A 22,713-nucleotide genomic window follows, 5' to 3' on the forward strand; every position below is an offset into this window, starting at 1 on the left:
CACAGACAAGCTCTCACTTCACGTCGCCCCAAAATGGTGAAGGCAGCAAACATCCAGGAGAGTTTTTAACACTGAGCATCTGGATGATCCAGCGGTAGCACATGCTTTCAGAGAGCAGCTCGAACATGGGCTGATAAACAAACCGACAACAAACAACCCAAATCTCAGTGCCGAATGGAATATTCTCGACACAGTCATGACAAAAACCTGCAGAGAGACCCTCGGCCAGATAGAAAGAATACACCAGGACTGGTTTCATGAAAATGACCATGAAATCAATGCACTCGTCGATGATAAAGGTGCTGCTTTAACTGAGTGGCTGAACAACTCTCAGTCTTGGACCAAAACTGATTCCTTCCGCAACAAGAAAGGGGCGTCCCAGCGGGAAATTTGCAAAATAAGGAACGACTGGTTTAAAAATAAAGCAAGTGAAACGCAAAAATTTGCAGATCAACACAAGATGCGCGAATTTTTCACTTCCACTAAAACATTTTATGGGCTAATCACTCATGGCGGAGCCCCCCCCTGCACTCATCTGATGGTATCTCCCTAATTACAATGAAGAAGGCCTCCTTGAGCTCTGGAAAGAGCACTACCATTCGCTACTTAACCGAAACACTGATGTGGATGTCCTGACTACCCAGTAGGTTCCTCAGCATCCACAGCTGACCCATCTCAGCTATGCTCCATCCCTGGATCAGGTATCTACTACCATCAAACAGATTTAAAATAACAAAGTTTCAGGACCTGATGGAATCCCAGCCAACATGTATTAAGCAGGAGCACCTCTGCTTACCAGCCGTCTCCACTTTCTCCTGGAGAATATGTGGGAAAAGGAGGAAATCCCCCAAGCTCTCAAAGACGCCTCTATCGTCAATATTTATAATAACAAGGGATACCGGACAGACTGTGGCAACTACCGCAGGATCTTTCTGCTGTCCATAACTGGCAAGATTATCGCCCGAGTTCTCCTAAACAGACTTATTCCTGAAGCGGAAAACTTTCTCCCAGAATCTCAATTGTGGCTGTAGACAATCATGTGGCACCACTGACATGATCTTTACTGCCCGCCAGATACAGGTAAAGTACAGAGAACAGCATCGTGACCTGTACCTGGCCTTCATCGACCTAACCAATGCCTTCGGTTCGGTCAACAGGGAAGCCCACTGGCGGACCTTCAGTCGTTTTGGATACCCTCCAAATTCATCGTCACTGTGAGGCAATTTCACGATGGCATGAACGGCAGTGAGGGTTAACCAAAGATGTGTACTAGAACCTACTCTCTTCTCCATTTTATTGGCCGCCTTCCTCACTCGTGCCAGTGCCAATTTTACTGGCGGGGTGGACATCCCCTACTGGAGAAAGGGTCTTTTTCAACATAAGACGATTGCAAGAGGGAACAAAGGTGTCGCAGCTTCCAATACTAAAATTCAGTACGCTGAATACCTCACCCTTGTTGTTCAAATTGAATGCGACCTACTGGAGATCCTGAACACCTACACAGATGCGTAAACACACTAGCGGCCTTGAGGTGAATGTACGTAAGACTCAGATTCTCTTTCAGCCTGCCCCTGTTTCAGCCACACCTCCACCATTCATACAGCTTAACGGAACTACCCTCTCTAATGTTACTCACTTTCAATATCTCGGCTCCTACCTGTCCACCACCGCGGACATCGATGAATAGATTCAACATCGGAATAGATATGCATCTCAAGCCTTTGGTACACTCCGCACCCGTGTCTTCAGCTGCAGGGAGCTGAAACATCTACAAAGTTGCACGTAGATCAAGCAGTGGTCCTCCCCTCCCTGCTACTATATATGGCAGGGAGACAGGTGTTACATACAGGAGACACCTCAAGTCACTTAAAAACTTTCACCAATATAGTCTACGTTCCATCCTCCGAGTTCGTTGGAAAGACAAGAGAGCAAATGCCGGTATTCTCGCTACCAGCAGCTGTAGGAGCATCGAGGCTACCATATCCATAAACAACTACGTTGGACTGGCCAAGTTACCTGCATAGGCGACGGTGGACTACCAAAGCAGCTACTTTACAGTCACCTAAAGAATAGTAAACGTAACGCTGATGGGCAACTGAAAAGGTATAAGGATAGTCTTAAGACAAACCTGAAAAAGTGCCAAATCGACTCCCTCACCCGGGAGACAATTATTCCACACGAAACGGTGTCAATACTTTCGAGTTAGCCCGACTGCAAACCGAAGCACACAAACGCCAACACCAGAAAGACGCTGCCGCCGCCCCTCCCTCATTAGATGTAGCTCTCCACATGTGCAACATCTGTAAAAGACCCTGACGGTCCCGTATCGGCATCTTTGGTCACCTTAAAACTCACCAGCCTAGGTGACATCCTTAATAACTCATATCATTGTCTCATACCTGGATGATCGCCATACTCGATTCTGAGTGATACCAAAGTATTAGTAATATGTGTGTAACACTAAATAGGGATAAATGTCGATAAAGCCTTAAAAACAAATTATTTTTTTGGCCTAATAGAGATAACATTTTTCATTGCTATAATTTAATGGAAATTGTTTTATACATAGTAAAAAAGTCAATGAAGGCGTCGTTTACCAATATAAGAGTGCAAAATTAGACCTAAATTAGATGAGGTAAGTTTCGGTTAGGTATTGTATGAAACCCACCAGTTGTTTTAGTCAATTGTAAATTTTGATATAGTACCGAACGTGATCTTGGTTACCTTGACTTTTTTCTGGTCTTGGATCGTTTGCTAATCCACCTTGGAACACTTTAATGTAACTTTGTGCTGGAGAAGTAAAAGAGTATGCAATCTTCACCACTTTAACACATTGAACTAGAGTGAAGACAAGTCATTGCACTGTGGCTTCACTCTGGATTCTGTTTATTGTTGATATTATATCCTGTTAGTTTAGCTAAAAGTCACTAATCATATTACCATAATACAGTATATTTGTATATATCTTAGACTGTTAAAGCTTCAATTAAACTCTTGCACCCTTTTCTATTTATTGTAAAGATATATAGTTCTCTTCTCACAATCTGCTGGGTTTATGTACTGATTAACTAACACAGTCCACTAGGGAATCTATTGGGCTCAGGGTTTGGAGTCTACAGTACAGTCACACGTCCGAGAGGTGTGAGGTACAATCTGAATCTGTGTAGAACACCAGTGACTTAACTACTTAGTTAACAGGTTAATGGGCCGTGAAGGTGTCCTAGATGTCATTTACAACATGACAGGAAATGATGAGGTAAGTTATGAATTCCTGTTTGGAACATAACAGGATATGACGGTATATAAATCTTTTGCCCTTAATCAAGTTAATCCGGGTAGTGTATTGTAGGCGCATATAATAACAACCTTTAACTGGCCCACATTGATAGAAGTACTGTCTGTCTATTTGTTAACAGAGGCTATTATACTTATTACTAGTTTCTAATTGGCAGTAATTTGATTTAAAACGCTGGTGAGTGTTTTTAGTTGTTTTATGGTAAAACCATGATACACAATATACAGTACCTATGGATGGAACTGTAGCCGTAAATTTGTGTTCAGAGAGCGATAGAGACATGCTCTCTTAGTGACAGTCTGCCAATCTCTCCTCTGTGTGTGTGTGTGAGAGAGTTGGGCGCTGGTGAAGCTGATGCTATGGTCAGTTTTGACCTTTTAAAGCGGTGGTTGGTAACCTGCTGTCCAGCAGGCATCTGAGTGCGGCCCACGAGGCATAATGTTTGACCATCGTTTACACACATGAAAGGATCATACAAGAAGTGGCACTGACTGGACCGTTTATCAAATTTTGGCAAGTACTAAGTATTGTTTTGCAATTTGGCTGTAATTATACTAAATATTATTTTTATATTAATATTTCAATATTTACTGATAAACTTTTTAATTGATTTAACTTAATTCCTTGATACACTGTATTTAGATTCACAGATAAAGCAGACTTATTTGTTTATTGATTTGACAAAACTTCATGACCAATTAGGTGTTCTACTGCCGGTGGTTGTGCGAGGATGTCCTTACATATCATGTATTGTAAGCTAATCGGAAATAGGTACTATATACCGCCCCCACCTCCCCAATATCATCTTCAGGTGTCGCATAATATTAAAGGCTCTGCATTAAATGTACCTATATTTGCTTCTGTTGTTCTTATTATTTGAACTTGATGGCAATTCCATTAATAGATAAGCGTTTTATATATCTCATTAGAAATATTCGTCCTGTGGTAAATGTATTTATGGCTATTCGTGGGTCATGGCCAGTGCTCATGTATAACTTAAAATATGTGGCCCACTGAGATAATGTAGGGCCACCCATGCGGCCCACTGAGATGGAGTAGGGCCACCCATGCGATCCACTGAGATGAAGTAGGGCCACCAATGCGACCCACTGAGAAGGAGTAGGGCAATCTATGTGGCCCACCGAGATGATGTAGGGCCACCCGTGCGTCCCACTAAGATGGAGTAGGGCCTCTCATGTGGCCCACTGAGATAATGTAGGGCCACCCATGCGGCTCACTGAGATAATGTAGGGCCACCCATGCGCCCCACTGAGATAATGTCGGGCCACCTGTGACACCCATTGACATGATGTAGGGCCACCCATGCTGCCCACTGAGGTGGAATAGGACCATCTATGCAGCCCACTAAGATCATGTAGGGCCACTCATGCGGCCCACTGAGATGATCTTAGGCCACCCATGAAGCCCACTGAAATGAAGTAGGCCAACCCATGCTGCTCGCTGAGATGAAGTAGAGCCACCCATGCTGCCCACTATCTCGCTTATTCTCACCCTCGCTCGCCACCTCTCCCACCCTTACCCACTAACTCTCTCACACACACACACACACACACACACCACCCCTCTCACTAACTCACACACACACACACACAACACACACACACACACACCCCTCTCAGTAACTCACACACACACACACAAACACCACCCCCTCTCACTAACTCACACACACACACAAACACACACACACCACCCCTCTCACTAACTCACACACACACACCACCTCACTAACTCACACACACACACACACAACACACCACCCCTCTCACTAACTCACACACACACACACCACCCCTCTCACTAACTCACACACATACACACACAAACACACACACACACCACCCCTCTCACCACCTCTCACTCTCACTCTCACTACCTCTCACTTTCACTCTCACTACTACTCACTCTCACCTCTCACTTTCCTCTCACTGCCCTCTCCTCTCACTACCTCACTGCCTCTCCTCTCCTCTCACTACTTCTCACTTTCACTCTCACTACCTCTCAACTACCTCTCACCCCTCTCACTCTCCTCCACTCTCACTACCTCTCACCCTCCTCACTCCTCACTCCTCACTACCTCTCCTCTCACTACCTCTCACTCTCACTCACTCTCACTACCTCTCCTCTCCTCTCTCACTACCTCTCCTCTCCCCCCTCTCACTCTCACTACCTCTCCCTCACTCACTCCCTCTCCCTCTCTCACTACCTCTCACTCTCCACTCTACCTCTCACCCTCTCCTCTCTCACTACCTCTCACTCTCACTCTCACCTCTCACCTCTCCTCTCACTACCTCTCACTCTCACCTCTCACTCTCCTCCTCCTACTCTCCCTCCCTCTCACCCTCCTCTCCTCTCACTACCTCTCCCTCTCCTACCTCTCACTACCTCCTCTCTCACCTCACCTCTCACTCTCACTCTCACCTCCTCACCACCTCTCACCTCTCCCCTTCTCACTCCTTCTCATTCTCCTCTCACTACCTCTCACTCTCTCACTACCTCTCACCCTCACTCTCTCATTCTCACTCTCTCCCCTCCTCTCACTCTCTGCCCTCATTCATTACCTCTCACCCTCACTACCTCTCACACTCCCTCACTCTCACTACTTCTCACTCTCACACTCACTACCTCTCACTCTCACTGTCACAACCTCTCACTCACTCTCACTACCTCTCACTCTCACTCTCACTACTTCTCACTCTCACTACCTCTCACTCTCACAACCTCTCACTCACTCTCACTGCCTCTCACCCTCATTCATTACCTCTCACCCTTATTCTCACTACCTCTCACTCTCACTCTCACTACCTCTCACTCTCATTCTCACTATTATAATGAGAGTAATCTCAGGTATAAGGTAAAGTAAGAGTTATAGTTGTGGGATTGTTAAAGTGAAGAAAGTTGGTAACATGACCAAATAGTTATTTGACTTGGTACAGCTATTTATTAATTAATTGAATGGCATGGGCACATTAATAGATCATTATATTAACGTTACTAGACAATGACTCCCAGACACAATCATGAAATGAATACACTTCCCACCATAAGTAACTCACCCTATTATGGATCACTCTGACAATGACTCACGTGTGACCTGAGGGAGGCCCTGCAGTTGGGGACTGTGTGCAGGGCCTGGTACTCCTGGAGAGAGTGGTCCCGGCAGTGCTGGACTTTGTCTCCTGTGGGAGACTGCCAGCTGGGGACTCGGTGTTGGGAAAGGAAATTCCCCTCCCGACCTCACCTTGTGACGAGTGTGACTTTGTCTGGCTCTGAGTTCGGTCTCTCCCTATCTGGCCTCTGGAAGGAGCTGTAGGCCCCTTATATTGGAGGTGTTTTGCCGGCAGGTGTCATCTCCTAATTATCACTAATCCGGGTGGGTCTGGACAGCTGTGCTTGATCAGGTGCGTGGTGTTTGGTGTGTCACTGGGTCATGTCGCTTATTGTGGTACGCCGGTCGGCAATGCTTCCAAATTATTACCACCCTGGATGTGTCTGGCCAGGTGTGCTTGGTCAGGTGTCGGTTTGCTGGCTGGAGAACAGTTTTTTTTAATTAACAAGATCATGTCGCCGGTTCTATCATCACACGGTGGTGAGAACTCCTTTTCCCTTCCTGACCCTTCGTGGGTCAGGTCTTAATCTCACTTTAATTACTGTAGAGTGGGTCAACTTACATGGGTGTATACCTGCTCCCTAGTTACTGCTATGTGTATGTTATTCTACTCGCTTGGATGCTTTGGTCTGATAAACAATCATTACACACTCTCTCACCCTCACTCTTACTACTTCTCACTCTCACTACCTTTCACTCTCACTACCTCTCACTCACTACCTCTCACTCTCACTCTAACTACCTCTCACTCACTACCTCTCACTCTTACTATCTCTCACCCTCACTCTTACTACCTCTCACCCTCACTCTTACTACCTCTAACTCTCACTACTTCTCATACTCAATTTCACTATATATCACTCACTCTCACTACCTCTCGCCCCCACTCTTAAGAACATAAGAAAATAAGGAGTCTGCAATAGGCCGGTTGGCCTGTGCATGGCAGCTCCTATCCAGCGTTCCAGCACTTACTACAAGGTTGCTAAGCTTGTTCCACTCGTCCACCACCCTATTTGTAAACCAGTTCCTTCCAATCTCCCTCCTAAACCTAAACTTATCCAACTTGAATCCGTTGTTCCGAGTCCTATCCTGCTCGGATATTATAAGAACTTTATCTATATCACCTTTATTGATTCCTTTCACCCACTTGAATACTTCTATCATATCTCCCCGCACTCTTCGTCTTTCTAGGGAATGCAAGTTAAGTTTCTTTAACCTATCCTGATATGGAAGGTTTCTAAGTCCCGGAATCATTTTCGTCATTCTTCGCTGCACCGACTCCAGTGAATTGATATCCATTCTAAAATAAGGGCACCAGAACTGAACCGCATAATCGAGGTGCGGCCTCTCACTCTCACTCTCACTACCTCTCGCTCGCCCCCACTCTTACTACCTCTCACTCTCACTACCTCTCACTCTCACTACCTCTCACAAAGATAAACAAAGATAAACTATTATTATCTTGACTGGTGTCATCTCTCTCTCTCTCTAAGTTAAATATATTTCCTTATTATCCTCACTATAATAACGTCGAATGGATCTAAAGACTGTGCCCCCCCCCCCTCCCCACACACGAGGCAACATGTCACCACAGACGCAAGGCCACATACCTTACTTACCTTCGCTCCACACAATGCTGAGTATCGACCTTTGTTACCAGAGCATCGACGATTGCCCTGGATACAAGAAAAATCACATTCAACGGTATAACCTTTCAGCATCCTGCTATGGTAAGGTTTACGCTTGGCTGTGTCTCTGTGCTCCCTCTGTCAATATTAGCTCAATGCTGATTCATGTTCATAGGTCGTCTAAAGCAGGTTTTAATAAGGCGAATTAGAAAGATATGAAACGATGAATTCTTTTTCAATGTTTCCAAGTTCTCGTTTGAGAGCAACTGGTCATTACATAAGGTGACCGGCGTCGTCGAGTTTTATTTCATGCTCTTTAAAGGCTTTTATATACATTTGTAGAAAACATGCCGCATTATCCATCAGATTCTTTGTTTTTTTCTCATTAAATATCAACATATAGCCCCTGTTTGTAAGTTGGTTAAGCAAGATCATCCATTGTCATTTACAAGACCAGTGACGTAATAATGAGGGTTTTTTTTTTGTTCTTTATGATATGAATTTTCTTTCACCACTTATAATTATTATTCTCTTTATAATTATCAATTTGTCTTTTCGTTTTTCCATTTCTTAGTCTTCTTTCTATGCTAATACTTTTTCCTAGATATTTTGTGTTTATACCTACGTTCATAAACTCATAAGAGAATTGAATTTTTTTTTAAACTGGCAGTTGAAATACTGTACCTACTGTGTGTTGCCCTTAAACACACCTGAGAGTGTATACTTACTTATTATCATCTCTCGCATTACTTACTCAACTGGTAATCAAGCTGCCACCACTCAGGCATGCCTAACACAACATAAATTTAGGTTTTAGCATTAAAAACTTCTTCATTTTCTTTGTAGCTGGTCAAGAAACGTTGGGGATGCTGTACAGATGTCGTAGCTACTTCACTCCTGAGCAGTTGCTCTAAGTATATAAGGGATTCATTCGTTCTGACTTGGAGTACTGCTCTCATATCTGGGGTGGCTCTTCTTCTGTCCAACTATTAGATAGGGTGGAATCAAAGGCATTTCGTCTTATTAACTCTCTTCCTTTAGTCGACAATCTCTCTTCCCTTTCTCTTCGCCGCAATGTTGCTTCACTCTCTCTCTTTTACAGGTACTTTAACGGGCATTGGTCGGTCGATTTGGCATCCTGTGTACCGCCGGCAAGGCCGTGGGCTCGTAACACGTCTTGCCCGCGGTGCCCACCGTTTCTCTGTGGATGTCGGTCACACGAGAATAACCCGTTATAGTACATCCTTCTTTCCTCACACAGCCAAACTGTGGAATGCTCTTCCTTCTTCTGTGTCTCCATACTTATACAATCTGTCTCACTTTAAAAAGCGGGTTTTTCGGCATCTTCGTGGTGTTGATTAACACAGTATAACCTTTTTGTTCTCTATTTTCAATTTCTTTCTGCTCTTTTTTTTTCGCCCCCCAAGTCCTGTTGTGGGTCGTTTGACCTGTGCCCGGGTGGGCTAATTCCCGTAAATAAAAAAATCAAATTGTATTAGAGGAAAGAAGGGTGATACACACACCTGAGCAATCAAGTACAATTTATTAAAGTTTAGTTTCATTATTTATGAGCATACTGAATCATTAATTACAAAAGATGCAGAATCGCCATTTGGGTCCAATCAATGCTCATTAAACACACTGATTTAACACTTGCAAAAATAAAGAATCGCTTGTTCTACATCACAGTAAACAAATAAGCACCTTCAATTAACACTTACATCACCCATAAACACCTGGTTATAGAAGGTAACACTTTAATATAATATTAAGACAGCCTAGATTCACTTATTTAGTACTCATACACAGTGCAGGTAACCTCTGGACTAATATACACACAACTGATACATTACTTATAGCCCGTCATAAATACCCTGTAACACATACAGGAGGAGGATGACCATGTCCGGGCTATCTCTAGGTCTCTTGAAGCCAAGCAAGCTCCGCTAGGGGTTCATAACAGCACTAAAGCTAGGCAATTCTAGGTGGTCATTGATGGTCTACCTTGCTAGATCACTCTTCGTGAGATTAGCAGATATCACACAGCTCTAACCTGTGATACTGGGACACAAGTGCTCAACTGAGTGTAAACAAACTTTCAGCAGGTCGGTTACATCGAAATGCTCAGTGTCATATTATCAACTAACTTGGCTGAGCTATTTTCTTTGTTAAATAATGCACAAACTAGATTTATTGAAAAAAACAAACAATGGATTAACTTGGACAAAGATTCGACGTACTACTTGTGATAGCAGGACACAAACGCTCAACTGAGGTTGAGAACTTGTGAGCGCTTTCACAAGAGTAGTCATGGCTGCTTCAGGGCGTATTAGCGAATTACAGAATTACTAATCTGACTTTATAATCACTTAATGAACGGATTAGAAATCGCCTCTAAACGGTTCTACTGCCAGGTCCTACAATGCGACAGTTCATACGTGCATTTCCTACTCATTGATTAATCACAATTGACTAATTTCAACATTTCACATATTTTAAAGCATCAATGAGATTCTCTGAGTTTCTTAGGTCAATTAAATGTAACTCGAATTATAAATATGCAACTAACAACTTCACAACAGAAGAAAAAGCATGAAGGTACAGTACGTCTCACTGGTTCTTATATGATTAGATCGTACCACAAATTTTACTAAAATTACGTACAAGTTGGGTATCAACATATCTCAAGTAATATTGAAGGTCTCTTCTAACATAACATGAGGTATACATATCTTAATGCCTCACACAGAGGCTCAGTTGTAATTTGAAAAATGCCTATACATACTACAAGTCATAGTGAACAATGCTTAATGATCTTGATAGTGAAATACGAAAAGACCTTGCAAACGAATCCAAATGATTCAGGTAATTGAGGCCACAAAGGATAAAAGTAAATTCCAGCAACAACTAAAAATTAAACTAAAAACATAATTCTTAAAACTACAAGAATCAAGAAGTAGAAACTCGACTAAAGGTCATTTGAAGTCAACTTGGCTCATAACATCATTAACCTAGTTTGACCTCACTTAAACTGTTGTTTCTTCCTTGGCTGCAAGGTACCATCTGAGATTGCTGTTTTGGTATCACACTAATTGTTTTACTCAAGTTCTGGAACTCTTAAGTGGCAGTGCTTGATGTAAAAAATTCTTGGCGTTTTCTGTTTTATTGTCGACTAGCAGGTATATACACAGGTACAATCTGAGAGAATATATTGTGAATTCTCTCTACAGAAGTGTTGTGAATAACACTTTGAGATAACACTTTAAGTTAAGCGCCCAGCTTCTCTGTCCAGTAGTTGTAGTGAACTGCCACTCCCCGGGTGTGTGAGAGCGAGCCTGTGTTTGCAAAATCAGCTGACACTGGCTCGACCCTTGAGAGAGATGCATGCCAAGTGATCTAGTCGTGAATAACATGGTAAATTACTTGGTATTATTCATTTGGGTGTATTTATATAAAGCAAAGGTGCTGCTACACACCTATGTGGGTTGTTCAGGTATAGATGTTGGCTAGTCTCTCTCTCTCTCTCTCTCTCTCTCTCTCTCTCTCTCTCTCTCTCTCTCTCTCTCTACCATAGTATCATTACTGCACTCATAACAGGAAGCAGGACAATTAAAACATTAATTAATTGATTTTGCTGTTAATTATTTCTACTACAGTTATGAAACAAACGGTAAATAAATTTCATTCAGTGAATGTAAAACAAAAGACATTAAAAATCTCATTATTCTTTAAAGTTACTGACTGGTTGTATTACTAACCTTGTTATGCGCTTAAACGCCTTCGTTGTTGAATCGTAGTAATAACATTATAATAACAATAGATAAAAAAGATATCTTTATTATATATATAGATATATATACAATCAACGACCTCACCAGCCAGGACTCGAACCTTCTACCTACTGCGTGCAACCAGGGAACGCTACAGCCCAAACCACAAGGACATTAAAAGCAAATCTAGACTTTGATATATTTTACACAAAGTCTGTTCATCGAGCTGATGGCGCCTTGAACCACCCAATGGGGAGGCCGTTGATTGTATGTTCAAGTCCGTGTGTTATATGGACTAAAAATGAAGTATATCATAATTATCATATAGTACCTCGTGTTTCATACCAGCTGGATTCGGTAAAATGCTACTCCCACCACATAAGTAGCCTCGTGTTTTCTAGCTGGACTCGGTAAAATGTTACTACTACCACATAGTTGGCACGGGAAATCCCCAAAGGAGGTTCACGTTGCTTAAAAATAAGAGGAATGAATGAATAAGTTTTGTGTGAAATAAAACAAAGTCTAGGGCTGCTGGTAGTGGTGGTAGTGATCCTTCTTCACATGGAGAGGTCCATGGTTCGATGATTGTATATATATATATATATATATATATATATATATATATATATATATATATATATATATATATATATATATATATATATATATATATATATATATATATATATATATGTTAGCGGGAGAGAAAGGGAGAGAAGAGAAGACAGAAATGCTGCGTTTAGCACGTTGCAGGAGTGAGATGCAGTTTCTTAGAAATTTTTTTTTAGGGGGGTCGTACTCATGTTTTTCTCAGCACATGAGGACAGTGCTGTCTTTTTTAGGTCGAATCGATTGTAATATTCAGAAATTCAGTGTAATTTCAAACGCCGCGCCATGGGCGATACTGAGTTTTCGAGGTCGACTGAGGAAGATAGCTCTCCTGCCCGTAGTGAGAGCTTTTGGAACTAGGCCTATAAGATATTGAATGTAGTTTGCCGAATTAATAATGATGCGATTCATGAAGTTAAGGGACTTTTATTAAATATGAAATTATTATAGATCGTTTACCAGTCTGAATAATGTTACCGGTGTCCCAAGAAATTTATTAGTTAGGCAGAAAATATGTCACTAGGCCTAAGCTAGCGCCTTGGAGAGACGCGAGGCTGGCTGGTCCTCAGTCACGTGAAAGCGATCGGACCTACAGGACGTCCCTGCTCGTCCATCCACAGAAATAGTCACGTGGTCTAGTCACCTGTGTTGGGCTATTGCAGTATAACAAGTAAGTCTCATTCGATCTTAGATAGGGGTTAGATAGGGCAGTGATAAAGTTATTGAGAGCTAACAGTGAGTCAATTTCAGGGTTTCCGTCAGAACCCAATTGACTGCGAGAGATTGACTGCCGTTTGAGACTGCCGTTGATGATTGAGGATTGGCGATTGTCACGGTTGGAACGATCAGTGTAGGCTTGTCACTGGTTAGCGGGGTAGCAAAGGATCTCTTGAGTGAACGAGTGCTCCCGACAACTAAAACGACACGGGACCAGCATCAGCATTGGGTGCACAGCACCACGTGTTTTCGGTCAGCTAGAAGTATTACCTACTGGCTAGGGATCACCTGCTTGCGTTCTCTCTTCCCACCCATGGACGCACTGAGAGTACACTGAGGCTATCTGAGTAAATTAATGGTCACACACTGAGACCAGGAGTCTAAGGGATACCTAGAGAAACATTTTATCTCCCTTATTACAGGTGTATGTTGAGTTGGGTGAAGCAGGGTTCCCAGGTATTGGTGGACTCAGTAACATCTTAATAACAGTGATAATATTTTTGGGTGGAGTTAATACCATTTTTTCAGTTACTGATATTATCTTGATGTGTGTAGTTTAATATTTCTTAAATAATTTTGATAATATTGTTTTTTAATGTTTGTGTCACTAATGGAAACCAGAATGATGCTGTGATTTAGTTCCTTTAATGCATTTAATTTTTCTTTATAATTCCGATCTCAGGTATAACCTTTGTTCCCCAGAGTAGTGTTTAAGTTAGGTCAGGAAGTGTGCATCTGTTGGGGTAAGATAATTCTGTTGAGTGCCCAGAAGGCCTATTCAGGGTGGAGTTAATAAGTTCTTATTTTTTTATACCATTTTCTCAGTGCTGGATATAATTTTGTTGAGTGCCCTTAAGGCCTATTCATTGTAGAGTTATTAACTTCTTATTTTTTTAATACCATTTTCTCAGTGGTTGATATTATTTTGTTGAAAGCCCTTAAGGCCTGTTTCATGTGCTCAAGCAACATTTCTTAAAACTTTGAATTTATTGTTGTCTAATGAGGCATTGTCTGAGTTTCTAATAATTTCAATATCATGTATAACTTTTATTCTCGAGAGTAGTGTTTTAAGTTCAGGTTAAGAGGTGCACATATGTTGGTGTACCATTATTTGATTGTGTTTGTAGTGTTGGAGGGAATAGAAGTGTCTAAATTTTACAGTGTCTCATTCATTCCAGTCACAGACGCTATCCTTCCACCGGTCACGGAGAATTCATTTTGTTTAGTAAATTTAAGTGTTCTTGTGCTGGTTCGGGATTTTTCTCAAATGGGCGCTTCCACTACAATTTCCATCTAATAATTAATAAACCCCAAGTCAAGTGAGAATTTAAAGGTCCAGTAATTCCGACGGGTTACATATATGTATATATATATATATATATATATATATATATATATATATATATATATATATATATATATATATATATATATATATATATATATATATATATATAGAAGTTTGCTTCAAATTCTTGTATTTAATATACAATCTAAGTCTAAGGGCGGTAACGGCGGGATGGCTGTCCGCCGCGCGTTTGCTTGTTCGCTGCCCCCATTCGGGGGGGAGAGTAGACGGATTTAAGAAGGTCGCTGCTGCCTCGTCGCACACCAGACACTATCCAGCCTCGACCACAGCTGTGCTTTCCCCGCTCTTGATTCCAACTCTGGTTGTGTACTCATCTGAGGTTCCTGGGGCTCGTGGGCTGATTCCCGAGTCCTTCACTATTCGGCTGTCAACTCAGGTCACCTACTCCAGCTACTACGGCGGCTGCCACATGATCGCCTCTTCCTACACGCCCTATCCACCGTTCTTGCCCTAGCGTCTCTCCTGTGTGGCAAGACATCGCCCACCAACGCCGGCGCCAAGTGAGGAAGCTGCCCTGGACCTTCCTCCTGAGAGCGGATCACAGCGTTATCAGAACATTCCATCATGCTGGTTAGAAAAAGATTCATCTACAGCCGTAGGAAATATCTGTACTTTGTTGTATTGATTGTTTTGTTTCCAGTAATTGTTTGACTCCAGTGCTGTTTATTTAATATTTGTGTGAGTGGTGTCAGAGTTAAATTATTGTGATTATTTTTGTAGTAAAGAGATGTCGATCTCTAACGGTTGTTTGTTACCCCTTGGAAACCCATGGTTCTTGACTTTCCTTTTTATAAGATCCTAATTAGGCTGGCAAGGGATTTATATCCCAAAGCCCAGGCCTTTACACTAAGACAGAATATGGCTTAACTAATAAAAATAAGTGAAATTCACCTTAATGTACAGGTATGTGGATCACAACGACATTGTGTTAATATGCTGCACACCAAGTAAGCGATGCGTAATAACCGCGGTAGTTGAAACACCTTAACAGATTAAAACAACAACAACAACAATAGTAATCTCTCAGTACCCCACAATGCACCTAACCGTATATATATTTTTCTCCCACACAAATTTTACTTTCAAATAGGTACTCGAAAAATCTGTTATCCCTCCCTTAGCAATTTTCTCTTTTTAATCTTAGTATCTCCTAAACGAATAAATTTTAGCAGACTTTTACTTAAGCATCCATTCGTGAATATCCGAATTTTCTATTTTGAAAGAGTAAGTTTTATGGTACAATATTTTGTTTGTTTGTTTTTCTCGCGCCAAATCCCATGAATATTCTTTCGTTAAACTTAATCCTGGTGGGAGTTTTTATCACTATTTTTGTCCATGAAGTTAAACGATTCAGCACAGCGATAACTTCCTTGTGTTGAGTAGAAGTTTAGTTCTGTGGAGTTGACGGAATTAATGATGAAACCCGCGAGAAGTTACCACGGTGTAGAGAAACTCCTTATCTCAGGTTTCCTGCTCCTAGTTCTGTCCCTAGTTCCCAATCGCTTCCCAATCCCTGTCCCCTGTTCCTTGTTCCCTTTGTCTAATTCCAGATTCTAATTCCTTGTTCCCGGTTCCCTCTTTCCTGTTCCTTGTTTCCTGTTCCTTGTACCCTGTTTGCAGTTCCCTGTTTGCTGTTCCCTATTCCTAGTTCTCTGTTTGCAGTTCCCTGTTCGCACTTCCCTATTTGCATTTCCCTGTTTGTAATTCCCTGTTCATAGTTCCCTGTTTCCAGTTTTCTATTCTTAGTTCCTTGTTTGCAATTCCCTATTTGCAGTTCCATGTTCTTAGTTCTCTGTTTACAGTTCCCTGTTCGCACTTCCCTGTTTGCAGTTTCCTTTTCCTAATTACCTGTTTTTTGTTCCCTATTTGCAGTTCCTTGTTCCTAGTTCTCTGTTTCAGTTCCCTGTTTTCAATTCTCTGCTCGCACTTCCCCATTCCTAGTTCTCTGTTTGCAGTTCCCTGTTTGCAGTTCCCTATTCCTAGCTTCCTATTTCCAGTTCCCTGTTTGCAATTTCCTGTTTTTAGTTCCCTGTTCGCTGTTCCCTGTTCGCGGTTCCATGTTTGCAGTTCCCTGTTTGCAGTTCCCTGTTCATGGTTTCTTGTTTGTAGTTCCCTGTTCCTCTTTCCTGTTTGCATTTCCCAGTTCCCAGTTTCCTGTTTGTAGTTCCCTGTTCTTAGTTTAGTCAGTAAGCATTTGTAACGTGCTTTAAAAACACTGCCAACTTTTTTTCTCAGTGGTTAATCTTTAAGAACATGACAATTAATGAAATGAAATTTGTTGCCACCCATGTATTTGCCCTCTTCTTTAAAAAAATGGGCATATAATTAAGAACCGGAAACTTTCAAAATAGATACATATATTTTACAAAGTAGTATTGGATCCTTATGCCTTAAAATAGGGGTAATGATAAGTAGGAATCTTAAACCAAGAAAACAATACGTATATGCTCGAAACAACACTAACAAAGTACTAGGGTTCATACAAAGGAGTGTTAGTTACAAGACTAGCGAAGTTATCCTAAAACTATACTGTATCTTGCGCTTGTGAGACCTCACTTGGATTATGCAGTTCAGTTTTGGTCAACGTACTACAAATGGATATCATATCCCTAGAAAGCATACAGAAGAGGATGACAAGATTACTGTAATCCCGGGCATTAGGAATCTTGAGTATAGAGACAGAATAAAGCATCTGAATTTTCCCTCCCTCGAGAGACGTAGAGTGAGGGACGATATGATTGAGGTGTATAAATGGAAGTCAGGGCTAAGCAAAGGTACTTAAATTATCCAACCAGGAACGAACTCGTAATAATGGTTTTAAATTAGACAAATTTAGATTTAGGTGCAAGATAGGTAAACATTGGTTTGGAAATAGCGGAGAGGATGAGTGGAATAACTTACCAAACATCATCATTAACTCGTACACGCTGGGTAGCTTCAAATATAGGTTGGACGTATATATGAGCGATAGGGGGGGGGGGGTGTAAACGGGACTGCCCAGTATGGGCCAATAGACCCGCTGCAGTTTACTTCATTCTTTTGATTTTAAAATGTAAAATAATACATGCTAATTTTATGAAATAATATGAATACATGATTTACAGTTGGGGCGGATTAAGGTCTTGGGGGGCCCGTTTCACTTATAATTAAAGGGGTCCTTGTGATCCTGTCTTTTAATGTTATATCATATGGTTCAAAAGAAATTATATGAACTTTTTTTTCTTGTTCTCTGAGTAAGGGGGGCCCAGAGCAAGTGCCCCCTAGGCATCCTTTTAATCTAGCTTTGTTTACAGTCCAGTTTCACTTTTAAGACATTCAAAAATTTACAAAAATGCACGCAGAAGAGTTCATGCGTACTTAAAGTACATGCAACATATCGTCATTTGTCCGATCTTTAAATATCACACATTATACAGATCCTGACGACATAAGAGTTAAATATATAAAGAAAAATAGGTGCTGTATTTAGTATAAGACACCTGCTATGACTTGTGTTTCCATTAAACAGTACTGTTAATGTGAAAATAGTCCGTTGCTTCAAGAGGTCGTTCTTGCGCAGTGTTCTTGCAGATATCACCACACCCGCACATATCTGTACATGGTAACTGATTTTTGAGGCATCCACACGACTTTCTGTTACATGCTGTTTTGCATCTACACTGATAAAGTTCCAGCAGTGCTTCAGGAGTTGGTGGATTGAGGCAGCAGACTGGCATCAATCGGTCATAAACAATATTCCAGTGGTAATCTATAGGTGGAGGAAGTTGTGGACAAGATCTTCTTGAGAACTTCTAAACCAAGACCATGTAGTGTGCCCTCTGGGTGTGGGGAATAAGTGTTCTTAAAGTCGGCGGCAGTTGTTGGCCTTCCTTCCCCTTTGGGCGAATAACTGCCACCTGATGTCTCGGAAAGTGGAAGCATTGGTGTCCTGTTTGCAGTTCTCTGTTCATAGTTCCCTGTTTGCAGTCCCCTGCTCTTAATTCCCTGTTTGTAGTTCCTGTTTGCAGTCCCCTGCTCTTAGTTCCTTGTTTGTAGTTCCTGTTTACAATTCCCTGTTCGCAGTTCCCTGTTTTCAGTTCCCTATTCCTATTTTCTGTTTCCAGTTCCCTGTTCTTAGTTGCTTGTTTGCAGTTCCTCATTCCTAGTTCCCTGTTTTCAGTTCCCTGTTCCTAGTTCCCTGTTTGCAGTTCCCTGTTTGCAGTTCCTTCTTTGCAGTTTCCTGCTTCCAGTTCCCTGTTCCTAGTTCCCTGTTTACAGCTCCCTGTTTACGGTCCACTGTTTGCAGTATCTTGTCTGCAGTTCCCTGTTACTAGTTCCCTGCTTACAGTTCACTGTTTGCAGTTCCCTGTTTGCAGTTCCATGCTTGCAGTTCCCTGTTACTAGTTCCCTGTTTGCAGTTCCATGCTTGCAGTTCCCTGTTACTAGTTTCCTGTTTGCAGTTCCATGTTTGCAGTTCCCTGTTACTAGTTCCCTGTTCGCCGTTTCTTGTTTCTAGTTTCCTGTTCGCAGTTCCTTTTTTGCAGCTCCCTATTTGCAGTTCGCTGTTTACAGTTCACTGTTTGCAGTTCCCTGTTTGTAGTTCCATGTTTGCAGTTCCCTATTGCTAGTTCCGTGTTTGCAGTTCCCTATTTGCATTTCTCTTTTTACAGTTCACTGTTTACAGATCCTGTTTTGCAATTCCCAGTTTGCAGTCCCCTGTTTCTAGTTCCCTGTTTACAGTTCCTTGTTTGCAGTCCCCTGTCCTGGCCGCAGTGGCTGAAGGCGCCTTATATAACATACTTCATATTAATGAAGTACAACAAGTATTTGTTATGGTTTCACTTCAGCCATGAAGAGTTAAGAGGAGTGTTGAGCGATAAGAAGGTTCTCGTCAAGACAAGCGGCCATTATTATGTTCCTCTACCACGGTAGTATTGACTTACACAGGAGAGCCTTACGTAACTGCCCAGGAGAATATGAACACCCTTGTACTAAAACATTTGAAAACACAGTTTTTTTTTAGATATAATGTGAGATATAACAGTTTGTATCAACGATGTGTAGCATTAATACTCTATATAATTATAATGTGCATATAATCATAGTTTATACACTAGACAACGCTCTTAAAGATTGAGAAAGAAGCAGCTATCTAATGGCCAGGGCTCTTTAAGCACCGGTCACGAAGTCGTAGTTTCGAATTAACACAAGTCTTTGTTGCTAATGTTATGGCCTGCAATATTATTACTCTTCGACAACTTTTTTCTCTAATATTTTTCGTTTCTTTACAATAAATATTTAAAATCAGAAAGTTCATTTGTAGTAACCTTGAATCTATATATATATATATATATATATATATATATATATATATATATATATATATATATATATATATATATATATATATATATATATATATATATATATATATATATATATATATATATATATATATATATATATATATATATATATATATATATATATATTTTTTTTTTTTTTTTTTTTTTAGTGTAAAGTGACCCGTTTGTTTAGTGGTAGAGAGAAACACTTTAAGTAATGATTCCGTCTCAAAAGTGAGTAAATGACTTGTAATTGGTAGGGTAATTATGGTGTTATGACAGGTCTTTTTAATCTCTCTCTCTCTCTCTCTCTCTCTCTCTCTCTCTCTCTGTATTTTACTGTCTCTAATTAAATGTTTCCTGTCCATTCTTGAGTAATTACTAATGAGAAAAGAATGAAGGGGGAAGGAAGGGAGAGTGAGAAGGGGAAAAGGGGGAGTGAGAAAAGGAGAAAATGAAAAGGGTAAAAGAGAGAGTGAGAAAGGGAGAAAGATAGTTAATCTTGAAAGTAATATAAAGAAGAATACAAGGTGAAAACTCATTAAAAGTTAATTAATTGATTTTATATAATGAGGGGGGGGGGGGGCTTGGTCAAACCCTCCAAAAGGGCGTCAAGTGAAAACAGTTTGGGAACCATTGCTATAAAGAAAATTAATAAATGAAATATAAGTTTAGAGTTAAACAAAGACCAGACACTAATATCTATTATTTTCTTATCTACAATATTATATTATAATATATTATATTATATTAAATTATCTTTTTATTTATAAATTTATTATTATTATTAGTAGTAGTAGTAGGTCCATTACAACAGATCGGCAGCACTGCCAAAATGACATGTTGCAGCAACTATTGCTGCAGGTTCCAGAAAATTTGACAAAAAAAGTAGCTATAGCGCAGGAGGTGGGCGCCTCGAACTGGTTAACTACGTTACCGATAAGGGCAACTGGTTTCAGCCTTAACAAACAAGAATTTACAGATGCCATTGCTCTAAGGTACGGTTGGCCAGTAGATGGTTTGCCCTCCCAATGCGTGTGTGGCTATTCCTATGATGGCGATCACGCCATGGTTTGCAAGAAGGGGGGCTTCATATGCATGAGGCATGACGAGGTAAGGGATCTCACAGCAAATATGTTGAAGGAAATCTGCCGGGACGTCATGGTAGAACCGACCCTCCTTCCACTGGATGGCGAGATCCTCCAACACAGGACCTCAAACACATCTAACGAAGCCCGTGTGGACGTCAGTGCTCGAGGATTCTGGACGCGGGGACAGCGAGCTTTCTTCGACATCAGGATTTTTGATCCCATGGCCGTTTGTCACCGTAACCTAGCTCTCGATGCTGCGCATAGGAGGAACGAGAACGACAAGAGAAGGGCATATGGGGAGAGAATTCAAAATGTTGATCAAGGCAGCTTCACTCCTCTAGTGTTCACAACCTCTGGTGGGATGGGCCCAAGTGCAAGATGTTTCTACGCCAGACTCGCGGAGCTGATCTCCGAACAGAAGCAGCAGCCCAGAAGTTATGTTACAGCCTGGATGAGATGTCGACTGTCCTTCTCTCTCCTTCGGTCGGCTTTGCTCTGCCTCAGGGGAACGAGAGCTTCTGCCCCTACTCCGACAACTGCTGCAGATATTGACTATGAGGCTACAGTCACTGAATGCCGCATAGATCTGCGGCTCAACTAATTTAACACAGATAGGATAGCTTCTTATGTATTAGGATATTTAATATTAAGGTAAATAAATGGTGGCGAAGGTGTGGCTATTGGGGGAGGCTGGAGGCCACGTTAAAAAAAAAAAAAAAAAAGTAGTAGTAGTAGTAGTAGTAGTAGAAGGAAATCTGCCGGGACGTCATGGTAGAACCGACCCTCCTTCCATTGGATGGCGAGATCTTCCAACACAGGACTTCAAACACATCTAACGAAGCCCGTGTGGACGTCAGTGCTCGAGGATTCTGGACGCGGGGACAGCGAGCTTTCTTCGACATCATGATTTTTGATCCCATGGCCGCATGTCACCATAACCTAGCTCTCGATGCTGCACATAGGAGGAACGAGAACGACAAGAGAAGGGCATATGGGGAGAGAATTCAAAACGTTGATCAAGGCAGCTTCACTCCTCTAGTGCTCACAACCTCTGGTGGGATGGGCCCAAGTGCAAGATGTTTCTACGCCAGACTCGCGGAGTTGATCTCCGAACAGAAGCAGCAGCCCAGAAGTTATGTTACAGCCTGGATGAGATGTCGACTGTCTTTCTCTCTCCTTCGGTCGGCTTTGCTCTGCCTCAGGGGAACGAGAGCTTCTGCCCCTACTCAGACAACTGCTGCAGATATTGACTATGAGGCTACAATCACTGAATGCCGCATAGATCTGCGGCTCAACTAATTTAACACAGATAGGATAGCTTCTTATGTATTAGGATATTTAATATTAAGGTAAATATATGGTGGCGAAGGTGTGGCTATTGGGGGAGGCTGGAGGCCACGATAAAAAAAAAAAAAAAAAAAAAAAAAAAATAGTAGTGGTAGTAGTAGTAGTAGTAGTTAGTAGAAGTAGTATTATTATATTTTCGCCCCCAGGCCCTGATGTGGGTCATTGATCTGTGCCAGTATCGTATGTATGAGGTGCATCCAAACGTGCATGCATTTTGTCTAACATGTGGTCGACAAGACAGAAATGAGGCACATGGTTCCCTCTCTAGTAGGATGCGGCGGTGTTTCCTCTTGTTGATTACATGTTGGCGACAAAATGTACGCTATTGTGGACGCACCTTTAAAGTTGTTGTCACACTGGCATTCTTTCGTGGATTTTTTTTTCAGCCTTCAGAAAATCGTCAAAGTGCACCGTCACACCACTCACACAAACG

Source organism: Homarus americanus, unplaced genomic scaffold, assembly GCF_018991925.1.
Source record: "Homarus americanus isolate GMGI-L3 unplaced genomic scaffold, GMGI_Hamer_2.0 scaffold32929, whole genome shotgun sequence".
Lineage (NCBI taxonomy): Eukaryota > Metazoa > Arthropoda > Malacostraca > Decapoda > Nephropidae > Homarus > Homarus americanus.